Source organism: Triticum urartu, chromosome 1A, assembly GCF_056163025.1.
Source record: "Triticum urartu cultivar PI428250 chromosome 1A, HENAU_Tu73, whole genome shotgun sequence".
In the NCBI taxonomy this organism is placed as follows: Eukaryota; Viridiplantae; Streptophyta; class Magnoliopsida; order Poales; family Poaceae; genus Triticum; species Triticum urartu.
This window is the reverse complement of record NC_141873.1, coordinates 50,981,556-50,999,290: the sequence shown is the minus strand read 5'-3', so window position 1 is coordinate 50,999,290 and position 17,735 is coordinate 50,981,556.

The window sequence follows — 17,735 nt, the reverse complement described above, 5'->3', positions numbered from 1 at the left end:
ATATCACGGGGTTAGGATGCACCGGCGAAGTTCGCACCAACTCTCAATGTGAGAAAGGGCAATGCACGGTACCGAAGAGGCTAGCAATGATGGAATGGTAAGAGTGCGTATAATCCATGGACTCAACATTAGTCATAAAGGACTCACATACTTATTGCAAAAATCTACAAGTCATCAAAAACCAATAACTACGCGCATGCTCCTAGGTGGATAGATTGGTAGGAAAAGACCATCGCTCGTCCCCGACCGCCACTCATAAGGAATACAATCAAATAACACCTCATGTTTCAAATTTGTTACACAACGCTTACCATACGTGCATGCTACGGGACTTGCAAACTTCAACAGAAGTATTCCTAAAATTCACAACTACCCAACTAGCACAACTTTTATATCACTATCTCCATATCCCAAAACAGTCATCAAGTATCGAACTTCTCTTAGTATTCAATGCACTTATATGAAAGTTTTTACTATGCTTGGATGCCTAGCATATTAGGATTATTTAAGCAAATTACCATGCTATTTAAGACTCTCAAAATAATATAAGTGAAGCATGAGAGTTCGTCTATTTCTTCAAAATAAAACTACCACGATGCTCTAAAAGATATAAGTGAAGCACTAGAGCAAACGACAAACTACTCCGAATGATAAAAGTGAAGATCAATGAGTAGTCGAATAATTATGCAACTATGTGAAGACTCTCTAACATTTAATAATTTCAGATCTTGGTATTTTATTGAAACAGCAAGAAAAACAAAAAAAATGATGCTCCAAGCAAAACACATATCATGTGGCGAATAAAAATATAGCTCCAAGTAAAGTTACCGATGAACGAAGACGAAAGAGGGGATGCCTTCTGGGGAATCCCCAAGCTTAGGCTTTTGTTTGTCCTTGAATATTACCTTGGGGTGCCTTGGGCATCCCCAATATTAGTCTCTTGCCACTCCTTATTCCATAGTCCATCAAATCTTTACCCAAAACTTGAAAACTTCACAACACAAAACTTAACAGAAAGCTCGTAAGCTCCGTTAGTATAAGAAAGAAAATCACCATCATAAGGTACTGTAATGAACTCATTCTAAATTCATATTGGTGTAATATCTACTGTATTCCAGATCCTCTATGGTTCATACCGTCCGATACTACTCATAGATTCATCAAAATAAGCAAACAACACAATGAAAATAGAATCTGTCAAAAACAGAATAGTCTGTAGTAATCTGGATCGAACATATACTTATGGACCTCATAAAATTCTCAAATAAATTTCTGGACCTGAGGAAGTTATCTATTAATCATCTGCAAAAATAATTAACTAAATATCATTCTCCAATAAAAAATGACAGCAAATCTCGTGAGCGCTAAAGTTTCTGTTTTTTACAGCAAGATCAACAAGACTTCCCCCAAGTCTTCCCAAAGGTTCTACTTAGCACAAACACTAATTAAAACATAAAAAACACAATCATAACAGAATCTAGATGAATTATTTATTACTAAACAGGAACAAAAAACAAGAAACAAAAATAAAATTGGGTTGCCTCCCAACAAGCGCTATCGTTTAACGCCCCTAGCTAGGCATGATGATTTCAATGATGCTCATATAAAAGATAAGAATTGAAACATAAAGAGAGCATCATAAAGAATATGACTAGTACATTTAAGCCTAACCCAGTTCCTATGCATAGGGATTTTGTTAGGAAACAACTTATGGGAACAAGAATCAACTTGCATAGGAAGGTAAAGCAAGCATAACTTTGAAAATTTAAGCACATAGAGAGGAAACTTGATATTATTGCAATTCCTAAAAGCATATGTTCCTCCCTCATGATAATTTATAGTAGCATCATGAATGAATTCAAAAATATAACCAGCACCTAAAGCATTCTTTTCATGATCTACAAGCATAGAAATTTTATTACTCTCCACACAAGCAAAATTCTTCTCATGAATAATAGTGGGAGCAAACTCAACAAAATAATTATCATGTGAGGCATAATCCAATTGAAAAATAAAATCATGATGACAAGTTTCATGGATATCATTATTCTTGATAGCATACAAGTCATCACAATAATCATCATAGATAGCAACTTTGTTCTCATAATCAATTGGAACCTCTTCCGGAATAGTGGATTCATCACAAAATAAAGTCATGACGTCTCCAAATCCACTTTCATCAATATAATCATCATAAATAGGAGGCATGCTTTCATCATAATAAATTTGCGCATCAAAGCTTGGGGGACAAAAAATGTCATCTTCATCAAACATAGCTTCCCCAAGCTTGTCCTTTGCATATCATTAGCATCATGGATATTCAAGGAATTCATACTAACAACATTGCAATCATGCTCATCATTCAAATATTTAGTGCCAAACATTTTAATGCATTCTTCTTCTAACACTTTGGCACAATTTTCCTTTCCATCATACTCACGAAAGATATTAAAAAGATGAAGCGTATGAGGCAAACTCAATTCCATTTTTTTGTAATTTTCTTTTATAAAGTAAGCTAGTGACAAAACAAGAAACTAAAAGACTCGATTGCAAGATCTAAAGATATACCTTCAAGCACTCACCTCCCCGGCAATGGCACTAGAAAAGAGCTTGATGTCTACTACACAACCTTCTTCTTGTAGACGTTGTTGGGCCTCCAAGTGCAGAGGTTTGTAGGACAGTAGCAAATTTCCCTCAAGTGGATGACCTAAGGTTTATCAATCCGTAGGACGCGTAGGATGAAGATGGTCTCTCTCAAGCAACCGTGCAACCAAATAACAAAGAGTCTCTTGTGTCCCCAACACACCCAATACAATGGTAAATTTTATAGGTGCACTAGTTCGGCGAAGAGATGGTGATACAAGTGGTATATGGATGGTAGATAAGGGTTTTTGTAATCTAAAAATATAAATACAGCAAGGTAACTAATGATAAAAGTGAGCACAAATGGTATTGCAATGCGTTGAAACAAGGCCTAGGGTTCATACGTCCACTAGTGCAAGGTCTCTCAACAAAAATAACATAATTGGATCACATAACTATCCCTCAACATGCAACAAAGAGTCACTCCAAAGTCACTAATAGTGGAGAACAAACGAAGAGATTATGGTAGGGTACGAAACCACCTCAAAGTTATTCTTTCCAATCAATCCGTTGGGCTATTCCTATAGGTGTCACAAACAGCCCTAGAGTTCGTACTAGAATAAAACCTTAAGACACAAATCAACCAAAACCCTAATGTCACCTAGATACTCCAATGTCACCTCAAGTATCCGTGGGTATGATTATACGATATGCATCACACAATCTCAGATTCATCTATTCAACCAACACATAGAACCTCAAAGAGTGCCCCAAAGTTTCTACCAGAGAATCACGACGAAAACGTGTGCCAACCCCTATGCATAGGTTCATGGGCGGAACCCGCAAGTTGATCACCAAAACGTACATCAAGTGAATCACGTGATATCCCATTGTCACCAAAGATACGCACGGCAAGACATACATCAAGTGTTCTCAAATCTTTAAATACTCAATTCAATAAGATAACTTCAAAGGGGAAACTCAATCCATTACAAGAGAGTAGAGGGGGAGAAACATCATAAGATCCAACTATAATAGCAAAGCTCGCGATACATCAAGATCGTACCACCTCAAGAACACGAGAGAGAGAGAGAGAGATCAAACACATAGCTACTGGTACATACCCTCAGCCCCGAGGGAGAACTACTCCCTCCTCGTCATGGAGAGCACCAGGATGATGAAGATGGCCACCGGAGAAGGATTCCCCCTCCAGCAGGGTGCCGGAACGGGTCTAGATTGGCTTTCGGTGGCTACGGAGGCTTCTGGCGGTGGAACTCCCGATCTATTGTGCTCCCCGATCGTTTTAGAGTATATGGGTATATAGGAGGAAGAAGTACGTCAGGGGAGCCACGAGGGTCCCACGAGGGTGGAGGGAGCGCCCAGGAGGGGTGGGCACGCCCCCCTACCTCGTGGCTTCCTCGAAGCTTCCTTAACGTGGACTCCAAGTCTCCCGGGTTGCTTTCCTTCCAGAAATAAGTTCCGTGATGTTTTAGGTCAATTGGACTCCGTTTGATTTTTCCTTTTCTGCGATACTCTAAAACAAGGAAAAAAATAGAAACTGGCACTGGGCTCTGGGTTAATAGGTTAGTCCCAAAAATCATATAAAATAGCATACAAATGCATATAAAACATCCAAGGTTGATAATATAATAGCATGGAACAATCAAAAATTATAGATACCTTGGTGACGTATCAGCATCCCCAAGCTTAATTCCTGCTCGTCCTCGAGTAGGTAAATGATAAAAATAGAATTTTGGATGTGGAATGCTACCTAACATATTTATCCATGTAATCTTCTTTATTGTGGCAAGAATATTCAGATCCATAAGATTCAGGATAAAAGTTCATATTGACATAAAAATAATAATACTTCAAGCATATTAACTAAGCAATTTTGTCCTCTCAAAATAACATGGCTAAAGAAAGTTCATCCCTACAAAATCATATAGTTTAGTCATGCTCCATTTTCGTCACACAAGAATGCTCTCATCATGCACAACCCCGATGACAAGCCAAGTAATTGTTTCATACTTTAGTAATCTCAAACTTTATAAACCTTCACGCAATACATGAGCGCGAGCCATGGATATAGCACTATGGGTGGAATAGAATATGATGATGGGGGTTTATGTGGAGAAGACAAAAAGGAGAAAGTCTCACATCAACGAGGCTAATTAATGAGCTATGGAGATGCCCATCGATTGGTGTTAATGCAAGGAGTAGGGATTGCCATGCAATGGATGCACTAGAGCTATAAATGTATGAAAGCTCAACAAAAGAAAATAAGTGGGTGTGCATCCAACTTGCTTGCTCAAGAAGACCTAGGGCACTTGAGGAGGCCCATTGTTGGAATATACAAGCCAAGTTCTATAATGAAAAATTCCGACTAGTATATGAAAGTGACAAAACAAAAGACTCTCTATCATGAAGATCATGGTGCTACTTTGAAGCACAAGTGTGGAAAAAAGGATAGTAGCATTGTCCCTTTTATTTTATTTTTTATTTTTTTATTTCGCCTTTCCCTTTTTTTAGTTGGCCTTTCCTTTTTTGGCCTCTCTTTTTTTGGGGGACAATGCTCTATTAATGATGATCATCACACTTCTATTTATTTACAACTCAAGAATTACAACTCGATACTATAACAAAAGATGACTCTATATGAATGCCTCCGGCGGTGTACCGGGATATGCAATGAATCAAGAGTGACATGTATGAAAATTACGAACGGTGACTTTGCCACAAATACTATGTCAACTACATGATCATGATAAGCAATATGACAATGATGAACGTGTCATGATAAACGGAATGGTGGAAAGTTGCATGGCAATATATCTCGGAATGGCTATGGAAATGCCATAATAGGTAGGTATGGTGGCTGTTTTGAGGATGATATAAGGAGGTTTATGTGTGAAAGAGCGTATCATATCACGGGGTTAGGATGCACCGGCGAAGTTCGCACCAACTCTCAATGTGAGAAAGGGCAATGCACGGTACCGAAGAGGCTAGCAATGATGGAATGGTAAGAGTGCGTATAATCCATGGACTCAACATTAGTCATAAAGGACTCACATACTTATTGCAAAAATCTACAAGTCATCAAAAACCAAGAACTACGCGCATGCTCCTAGGTGGATAGATTGGTAGGAAAAGACCATCGCTCGTCCCCGACCGCCACTCATAAGGAATACAATCAAATAACACCTCATGTTTCAAATTTGTTACACAACGCTTACCATACGTGCATGCTACGGGACTTGCAAACTTCAACAGAAGTATTCCTAAAATTCACAACTACCCAACTAGCACAACTTTTATATCACTATCTCCATATCCCAAAACAGTCATCAAGTATCGAACTTCTCTTAGTATTCAATGCACTTATATGAAAGTTTTTACTATGCTTGGATGCCTAGCATATTAGGATTATTTAAGCAAATTACCATGCTATTTAAGACTCTCAAAATAATATAAGTGAAGCATGAGAGTTCGTCTATTTCTTCAAAATAAAACTACCACGATGCTCTAAAAGATATAAGTGAAGCACTAGAGCAAACGACAAACTACTCCGAATGATAAAAGTGAAGATCAATGAGTAGTCGAATAATTATGCAACTATGTGAAGACTCTCTAACATTTAATAATTTCAGATCTTGGTATTTTATTGAAACAGCAAGAAAAACAAAAAAAATGATGCTCCAAGCAAAACACATATCATGTGGCGAATAAAAATATAGCTCCAAGTAAAGTTACCGATGAACGAAGACGAAAGAGGGGATGCCTTCTGGGGAATCCCCAAGCTTAGGCTTTTGTTTGTCCTTGAATATTACCTTGGGGTGCCTTGGGCATCCCCAATATTAGTCTCTTGCCACTCCTTATTCCATAGTCCATCAAATCTTTACCCAAAACTTGAAAACTTCACAACACAAAACTTAACAGAAAGCTCGTAAGCTCCGTTAGTATAAGAAAGAAAATCACCATCATAAGGTACTGTAATGAACTCATTCTAAATTCATATTGGTGTAATATCTACTGTATTCCAGATCCTCTATGGTTCATACCGTCCGATACTACTCATAGATTCATCAAAATAAGCAAACAACACAATGAAAATAGAATCTGTCAAAAACAGAATAGTCTGTAGTAATCTGGATCAAACATATACTTATGGACCTCATAAAATTCTCAAATAAATTTCTGGACCTGAGGAAGTTATCTATTAATCATCTGCAAAAATAATTAACTAAATATCATTCTCCAATAAAAAATGACAGCAAATCTCGTGAGCGCTAAAGTTTCTGTTTTTTACAGCAAGATCAACAAGACTTCCCCCAAGTCTTCCCAAAGGTTCTACTTAGCACAAACACTAATTAAAACATAAAAAACACAATCATAACAGAATCTAGATGAATTATTTATTACTAAACAGGAACAAAAAACAAGAAACAAAAATAAAATTGGGTTGCCTCCCAACAAGCGCTATCGTTTAACGCCCCTAGCTAGGCATGATGATTTCAATGATGCTCATATAAAAGATAAGAATTGAAACATAAAGAGAGCATCATAAAGAATATGACTAGCACATTTAAGCCTAACCCAGTTCCTATGCATAGGGATTTTGTTAGGAAACAACTTATGGGAACAAGAATCAACTTGCATAGGAAGGTAAAGCAAGCATAACTTTGAAAATTTAAGCACATAGAGAGGAAACTTGATATTATTGCAATTCCTAAAAGCATATGTTCCTCCCTCATGATAATTTATAGTAGCATCATGAATGAATTCAAAAATATAACCAGCACCTAAAGCATTCTTTTCATGATCTACAAGCATAGAAATTTTATTACTCTCCACACAAGCAAAATTCTTCTCATGAATAATAGTGGGAGCAAACTCAACAAAATAATTATCATGTGAGGCATAATCCAATTGAAAACTAAAATCATGATGACAAGTTTCATGGATATCATTATTCTTGATAGCATACAAGTCATCACAATAATCATCATAGATAGCAACTTTGTTCTCATAATCAATTGGAACCTCTTCCGGAATAGTGGATTCATCACAAAATAAAGTCATGACGTCTCCAAATCCACTTTCATCAATATAATCATCATAAATAGGAGGCATGCTTTCATCATAATAAATTTGCGCATCAAAGCTTGGGGGACAAAAAATGTCATCTTCATCAAACATAGCTTCCCCAAGCTTGTCCTTTGCATATCATTAGCATCATGGATATTCAAGGAATTCATACTAACAACATTGCAATCATGCTCATCATTCAAATATTTAGTGCCAAACATTTTAATGCATTCTTCTTCTAACACTTTGGCACAATTTTCCTTTCCATCATACTCACGAAAGATATTAAAAAGATGAAGCGTATGAGGCAAACTCAATTCCATTTTTTTGTAATTTTCTTTTATAAAGTAAGCTAGTGACAAAACAAGAAACTAAAAGACTCGATTGCAAGATCTAAAGATATACCTTCAAGCACTCACCTCGCCGGCAATGGCACCAGAAAAGAGCTTGATGTCTACTACACAACCTTCTTCTTGTAGACGTTGTTGGGCCTCCAAGTGTAGAGGTTTGTAGGACAGTAGCAAATTTCCCTCAAGTGGATGACCTAAGGTTTATCAATCCGTAGGAGGCGTAGGATGAAGATGGTCTCTCTCAAGCAACACTGCAACCAAGTAACAATGAGTCTCTTGTGTCCCCAACACACCCAATACAATGGTAAATTGTATTGGTGCACTAGTTCGGCGAAGAGATGGTGATACAAGTGGTATATGGATGGTATATAAAGGTTTTTGTAATCTGAAAATATAAAGACAGCAAGGTAACTAATGATAAAAGTAAGCACAAACGGTATTGCAATGCATTGAAACAAGGCCTAGGGTTCGTACTTTCACTAGTGCAAGTTCTCTAAAAAATAATAACATAATTGGATCACATAGCTATCCCTCAACATGCAACAAAGAGTCACTCCAAAGTCACTAATAGCGGAGAACAAACAAAGAGATTATGGTAGGGTACGAAACCACCTCAAAGTTATTCTTTCCAATCAATCCGTTGGGCTATTCCTACATGTGTCACAAACAGCCCTAGAGTTTGTACTAGAATAACACCTTAAGACACAAATCAACCAAAACCCTAATGTCACCTAGATACTCCAATGTCACCTCAAGTATCCGTGGGTATGATTATACGATATGCATCACACAATCTCAGATTCATCTATTCAACCAACACATAGAACCTCAAAGAGTGCCCCAAAGTTTCTACCGGAGAATCATGACGAAAACGTGTGCCAAACCCTATGCATAGGTTCATGGGCGGAACCCGCAAGTTGATCACCAAAACATACATCAAGTGATATCACATTGTCACCACAGATACGCACGGCAAGACATACATCAAGTGTTCTCAAATCTTTAAAGACTCAATCCGATAAGATAACTTCAAAGGGGATACTCAATCCATTACAAGAGAGTAGAGGGGGAGAAACATCATAAGATCCAACTATAATAGCAAAGCTCGCGATACATCAAGATCGTACCACCTCAAGAACACGAGAGAGAGAGAGAGAGATCAAACACATAGTTACTGGTACATACCCTCAGCCCCGAGGGAGAACTACTCCCTCCTCGTCATGGAGAGCACCGAGATGATGAAGATGGCCACCAGAGAAGGATTCCCCCTCTGGCAGGGTGCTGGAACGGGTCTAGATTGGCTTTCTGTGGCTACGGAGGCTTCTGGCGGCGGAACTCCCAATCTATTGTGCTCCCCGATCGTTTTAGGGTATATGGGTATATATAGGAGGAAGAAGTACGTCAGGGGAGCCACGAGGGGCCCACGAGGGTGGAGGGCGCGCCCAGGGGGTGGGCGCGCCCCCCTACCTCGTGGCTTCCTCGAAGCTTCCTTGACATGGACTCCAAGTCTCCTGGGTTGCTTTCCTTCCAAAAATAAGTTCCGTGAAGTTTCAGGTCAATTGGACACCGTTTGATTTTCCTTTTCTACGATACTCTAAAACGAGAAAAAAATAGAAACTAGCACTGGTCTCTGGGTTAATAGGTTAGTCCCAAAAATCATATAAAATAGCATATAAATGCATATAAAACATCCAAGGTTGATAATATAATAGCATGGAACAATCAAAAATTATAGATACATTGGAGAGGTATCAGCCGCCCCCCTCTCCTGGTCCAATTCGGACTAGAGGGGGAGGGGCGCGTGGCCTGCCCTAGGCCAGCCCTCTCTCTCTCCACTAAGGCCCATAAGGCCCATTATTTCTCTCGGGGGGTTCCGTTAACCCTCCGGCACTCCGGTTTTCTCCGAAACCAGACGGAATGCTTCCAGTGTCCGAATATAGTCGTCCAATATATCAACCTTTACATCTCGACCATTTCGAGACTCCCCGTCATGTCCGTGATCATATCCGGGACTCCGAACTAACTTCGGTACATCAAAACACAAAAACTCATAATACCGATCGTCATCGAACTTTAAGCGTGCGAACCCTACGGGTTCGAGAACTATGTAGAGATGACCGAGACACATCTCTGGTCAATAACCAATAGCGGAACCTGGATGCTCATATTGGCTCCTACATATTCTACGAAGATCTTTATCGGTCAAACCGCATAACACTATATGTTGTTCCCTTTGTCATCGGTATGTTACTTGCCTGAGATTCGATCGTCGGTATCTCAATACCTAGTTCAATATCGTTACTGACAAGTCTCTTTACTCGTTCTGTAATACATCATCCTGCAACTAACTCATTAGTTACAATTCCTGCAAGGCTTATAGTGATGTGCATTACCAAGTGGGCCTAGAGATACCTCTCCGACAATCGGAGTGACAAATCCTAATCTTGATCTATGCCAAGTCAACAAGTACCATCGGAGACACCCGTAGAGCACCTTTATAATCACCCAGTTACGTTGTGACAATTGGTTGAACACAAAATGTTCCTCCGGTAATCGGGAGTTGCATAACCTCATAGTCATAGGAACATGTATAAGTCATGGAGAAAGCAATAGGAGTAAACTAAACGATCAAGTGCTAAGCTAACGCAATGGGTCAAGTCAATCACATCATTCTCCTGATGATGTGATCTCGTTAATCAAATGAAAACTCATTTTTATTGTTAGGAAACATAACCATCTTTGATCAACGAGCTAGTCAAGTAGAGGCATACTAGTGACACTCTGTTTGTCTATGTATTCACACATGTATTATGTTTCCGGTTAATACAATTCTAGCATGAATAATAAACATTTATCATGATATAAGGAAATAAATAATAACTTTATTATTTCCTCTAGGGCATATTTCCTTCAGTCTCCCACTTGCACTAGAGTCAATAATCTAGATTACACAGTAATGATTCTAACACCCATGGAGTCTTGGTGTTGATCATGTTTTGCTCGTGAGAGAGGCTTAGTCAACGGGTCTGCAACATTTAGATCCGTATGTATCTTGCAAATCTCTATGTCTCCCACCTGGACTTGATCGCGGATGGAATTGAAGCGTCTCTTGATGTGCTTGGTTCTTTTGTGAAATCCGGATTCCTTTGCCGAGGCAATTGCACCAGTATTGTCACAAAAGATTTTCATTGGACCCGATGCACCAGGTATGACACCTAGATCGGATATGAACTCCTTCATCCAGACTCCTTCATTCGTTGCTTCTGAAGCAGCAATGTACTCCGCTTCACACGTAGATCCCGCCACGACGCTTTGTTTAGAACTGCTCCAACTGACAGTTCCACCGTTCAATATGAACACATATCCGGTTTGCGATTTAGAATCGTCCGAATCAATGTCAAAGCTTGCATCAATGTAACCATTTACGATGAGCTCTTTGTCACCTCCATAAACGAGAAACATATCCTTAGTCCTTTTCAGTTATTTCAGGATGTTCTTGACCACTGTCTAGTGATCCACTCCTGGATTACTTTGGTACCTCCCTGCTAAACTAATAGAAAGGCACACATCAGGTCTGGTACATAGCATTGCATACATGATAGAGCCTATGGCTGAAGCATAGGGACATCTTTCATTTTCTCTCTATCTTCTCTAGTGGCCGGGCATTGAGTCTTACTCAACTTCTCACCTTGTAACATAGGCAAGAATCCTTTCTTTGCCTGATCCATTTTGAACTTCTTCAAAACTTTGTCAAGGTATGTGCTTTGTGAAAGTCCAATTGAGCGTCTTGATCTATCTCTATAGATCTTGATGCCCAATATGTAAGCAGCTTCACCGAGGTCTTTCATTGAAAAACTTTTATTGAAGTATCCTTTTATGCTATCCAGAAATTCTATATCATTTCCAATCAACTATATTTCATCCACATATAATATGAGAAATGCTACAGAGCTCCCACTCACTTTCTTGTAAATACAGGCTTCTCCAAAAGTCTGTATAAAATCATATGCTTTGATCACACTATCAAGACGTTTATTCCAACTCTGAGAGGCTTGCACCAGTCCATAAATGGATTGCTGGAGCTTGCACACTTTGTTAGCACCCTTTGGATCGATAAAACCTTCAGGTTGCATCATATACAACTCTTCTTCCAGAAATCCATTCAGGAATGCAGTCTTTACATCCATTTGCCAAATTTCATAATCATAAAATGCGGCAATAGCTAACATGATTCGGACGGACTTAAGCATCGCTACGGGTGAGAAGGTCTCATCATAGTCAACTCCTTGAACTTGTCGAAAACCTTTCCCAACAAGTCGAGCTTTGTAGACAGTAACATTACCATCAGCTTTTGTCTTCTTCTTGAAGATCCATTTATTCTCGATGGCTTGCCGATCATCGGGCAAGTCAACCAAAGTCCACACTTTGTTCTCATACATGTATCCCATCTCAGATTCCATGGCCTCAAGCCATTTTGCGGAATCTAGGCTCATCATCGCTTCCTCATAGTTCGTAGGTTCGTCATGGTCTAGTAACATGACCTCCAGAACAGGATTATCGTACCACTCTGGTGCAGATCTTACTCTGGTTGACCTACGAGGTTCTGTAGTAACTTGATCTGAAGTTTCATGATCATCATCATTAGCTTCCTCACTAATTGGTGTAGATGTCACAGGAACCGGTTTCTGTGATGAACTACTTTCCAATAAGGGAGCAGGTACAGTTACCTCATCAAGTTCTACTTTCCTCCCACTCACTTATTTCGAAAGAAACTCCTTCTCTAGAAAGGATCCATTCTTAGCAACAAAAGTCTTGCCTTCGGATCTGTGATAGAAGGTGTACCCAACAGTCTCTTTTGGGTATCCTATGAAGACACATTTCTCCGATTTGGGTTCGAGCTTATCAAGTTGAAGCTTTTTCACATAAGCATCGCAGCCCCAAACTTTAAGAAACGACAACTTTGGTTTCTTGCCAAACCACAGTTCATAAGGAGTCATCTCAACGGATTTAGATGGTGCCCTATTTAATGTGAATGCAGCCGTCTCTAAAGCATAACCCCAAAATGATAGCGGTAAATCAGTAAGAGACATCGTAGATCGCACCATATCTAGTAAAGTATGATTACAATGTTTGGACACACCATTACGCTGTGGTGTTCCGGGTGGCGTGAGTTGCGAAACTATTCCGCATTGTTTCAAATGAAGACCAAACTCGTAACTCAAATATTCTCCTCCACGATCAAATCGTAGAAACTTTATTTTCTTGTTACGATGATTTTCCACTTCACTCTGAAATTCTTTGAACTTTTCAAATGTTTCAGACTTATGTTTCATCAAGTAGATATACACATATCTGCTCAAATCATCTATGAAGGTGAGAAAATAACGATACCTGCCGCGAGCCTCAATATTCATCGGACCACATACATCAGTATGTATGATTTCCAACAAATCTGTTGCTCGCTCCACAGTTCCGGAGAACGGCGTTTTAGTCATCTTGCCCATGAGGCACGGTTCGCAAGTACCAAGTGATTCATAATCAAGTGATTCCAAAAGTCCATCAGAATGGAGTTTCTTCATGCGTTTTATACCAATATGACCTTAATGGCAGTGCCACAAATAAGTTGCACTATCATTATCAACTTTGCATCTTTTAGCTTCTATACTATGAATATGTGTATCTCCACTATCGAGATTCAAAAAGAATAGACCACTCTTTAAGGGTGCATGACCATAAAAGATATTACTCATATAAATAGAACAACCATTATTCTCTGATTTAAATGAATAACTGTCTCGCATCAAACAAGATCTAGATATAATGTTCATGCTCAACGCTGGCACCAAAAAACAATTATTCAGGTCTAATACTAACCCCGAAGGTAGATGTAGAGGTAGCGTGCCGACTGCGATCACATCGACTTTGGAACCATTTCCCACGCGCATCGTCACCTCGTCCTTTGCCAATCTTCACTTAATCCGTAGTCCCTGTTTCGAGTTGCAAATATTAGCAACAGAACCAGTATCAAATACCCAGGCACTACTGCAAGAATTAATAAGGTACACATCAATAACATGTATATCACATATACCTTTGTTCACCTTGCCATCCTTCTTATCTGCCAAATATTTGGGGCAGTTCCGCTTCCAGTGACCAGTCTGTTTGCAGAAGAAGCACTCAGTCTCAGGCTTAGGTCCAGACTTGGGTTTCTTCTCTTGAGCAGCAACTTGTTTGCCGTTCTTCTTGAAGTTCCCTTTCTTCTTCCCTTTACCCTTTTTCTTGAAACTGGTGGTCTTGTTAACCATCAACACTTGATGCTCCTTCTTGATTTCTACCTCCGCAGCCTTTAGCATTGCGAAGAGCTCGGGAATTGTTTTATTCATCCTTTGCATGTTATAATTCATCACGAAGCTCTTGTAGCTTGGTGGCAGTGATTGAAGAACTCTGTCAATGACACTATCAACAGGAAGATTAACTCCTAGTTGAATCAAGTGGTTATGGTACCCAGACATTCTGAGTATATGTTCACTGACAGAACTATTCTCCTCCATCTTGCACCTGTAGAACTTATTGGAGACTTCATATCTCTCAATCCGAGCATTTGCTTGAAATATTAACTTCAACTCCTGGAACATCTCATATGCTCCATGATGTTCAAAACATCGTTGAAGTCCCGGTTCTAAGCCGTAAAGCATGGCACACTGAACTATCAAGTAGTCATCAGATTTTCTCTACCAGACGTTCATAACATCTGGTGTTGCTCCTACAGCAGGTTTGGCACCTAGCGGTGCTTCCAGGACATAATTCTTCTGTGCAGCAATGAGGATAATCCTCAAGTTACGAACCCAGTACATGTAATTGCTACCATCATCTTTCAACTGTGCTTTCTCAAGGAATGCATTAAAATTCAACGGAACAATAACACGGGCCATCTATCTACAACAACATAGACATGTAAAATACTATCAGGTACTAAGTTCATGATAAAATAAGGTTCAGTTAATCAAATTATTAAAGAACTCCCACTTAGATAGATATCCCTCTAATCATCTAAGTGATCACGTGATCCATATCAACTAAACCATGTCTGATCATCACGTGAGATGGAGTATTTTTCAATGGTGAACATCACTATGTTGATCATATCTTCTATATGATTCACGCTCGACCTTTCGGTCTCGAGTGTTTCGAGACCATATCTGCATATGCTAGGCTCGTCAAGTTTAACCCGAGTATTCTGCATGTGCAAAACTGGCTTGTACCCGTTATATGTGAACGTAGAGCTTATCACACCCGATCATCACGTGGTGTCTTGGCATGAAGATCTTTCGCAACGGTGCATACTCAGGGAGAACACTTGTACCTTGAAATTTAGTGAGAGATCATCTTATAATGCTAACGTCGAACTAAGCAAAATAAGATGCATAAAAGATAAACATCACATGCAATCAATATAAGTGATATGATATAGCCATCATCATCTTGTGCTTGTGATCTCTATCTCCGAAGCACCGTCATGATCACCATCGTCACCGGCGCGACACCATGATCTCCATCGTAGCATCGTTGTCGTCTCGCCAATTATTGCTTCTACGACTATCGCTACCCCTTAGTGATAAAGTAAAGCAATTACAGGGCGATTGCATTGCATACAATAAAGCGACAACCATATGGCTACTGCCAGTTGCCGATAACTCGGTTACAAAACATGATCATCTCATACAATAAAATATAGCATCATGTCTTGACCATATCACATCACAACATGCCCTGCAAAAACAAGTTAGACGTCCTCTACTTTGTTGTTGCAAGTTTTACGTGGCTGCTATGGGCTGAGCAAAAACCGTTCTTACCTACGCATCAAAACCACAACGATAGTTTGTCAAGTTAGTGATGTTTTAACCTTCTCAAGGACCGGGCGTAGCCACACTCGGTTCAACTAAAGTTGGAGAAACTGACACCCGCCAACCACCTGTGTGCAAAGCACATTGGTAGAACCAGTATCACGTAAGCGTACGCGTAATGTCAGTCCGGGCCGCTTCATCCAACAATAACGCCGAACCAAAGTATGACATGCTGGTAAGCAGTATGACTTGTATCGCCCACAACTCACTTGTGTTCTACTCGTGCATATAACATCTATGCATAAACCAGGGTCGGATGCCACTATTGGGGAACGTAGTAATTTCAAAAAAAATCCTACACACACGCAGGATCATGGTGATGCATAGCAACGAGAGGGAAGAGTATCGTCCACGTACCCTCGTAGACCGTAATTGGAAGCGTTATGAGAACGCAGTTGATGTAGTCGAACATCTTCACAATCCGACCGATCCAAGTACCGAACGTACAGCACCTCCGAGTTTAGCACACGTTCAGCTCGATGACGTCCCACGAACTCCGATCCAGCAGAGCTTCACGGGAGAGTTTCGTCAGCACGACGGCGTGTTGACGGTGATGATGTTGCTACCGACGCAGGGCTTCGCCTAAGCACCGCTACGATATGATCGAGGTGGATTATGATGGAAGGGGGCACCGCACACGGCTAAGGGATCAATGATCAACTTGTGTGTCTAGAGGTGCCCCCCTGCCCCCGTATATAAAGGAGCAAGGGGGGAGGCCGGCCGGCCCTCTATGGCGCGCCAGGAGGAGTCCTGCTCCTATTACAAGAAGGACTCCCCTCTTTCCTACTCCTACTAGGAGAGGAAAAGGAAGGGGGAGAGGGAGAAGGAAAGCCCCCCCTCTCCTAGTCCAATTCGGACCAGAGGGGGGGGCGCGGCCTGCCCTAGGCCAGCCCTCTCTCTCCACTAAGGCCCATAAGGCCCATTATTTCTCCGGGGGGTTCTAGTAATCCTCCGGCACTTCGGTTTTCTTCGAAACCACCCGGAACGCTTCCGGTGTCCGAATATAGTCGTCCAATATATTGATCTTTTCGTCTCAACCATTTCGAGACTCCTCATCATGTCCGTGATCATATCCGGGACTCCGAACTACCTTCGGTACATCAAAACACAAAAACTCATAATACCGATCGTCACCGAACTTTAAGCGTGCGGACCCTACGGGTTCGAGAACTATGTAGACATGACCGAGACACGTCTTCGGTCAATAACCAATAGCGGAACCTGGATGCTCATATTGGCTCCTACATATTCTACGAAGATCTTTATCGGTCAAACCGCATAACACTATACGTTGTTCCCTTTGTCATCGGTATGTTACTTGCCCGAGATTCGATCGTCGGTATCTCAATACCTAGAGTTCGTACTAGAATAACACCTTAAGACACAAATCAACCAAAACCCTAATGTCACCTAGATACTCCAATGTCACCTCAAGTATCCGTGGGTATGATTATACGATATGCATCACACAATCTCAGATTCATCTATTCAACCAAAACATAGAACCTCAAAGAGTGCCCCAAAGTTTCTACCGGAGAGTCACGACAAAAACGTGTGCCAACCCCTATGCATAGGTTCATGGGCGGAACCCGCAAGTTGATCACCAAAACATACATCAAGTGAATCACGTGATATCCCATTGTCCCCAAAGATACGCACGGCAAGACATACATCAAGTGTTCTCAAATCTTTAAAGACTCAATTCAATAAGATAACTTCAAAGGGGAAACTCAATCCATTACAAGAGAGTAGAGGGGGAGAAACATCATAAGATCGTACCACCTCAAGAACACGAGAGAGAAATCAAACA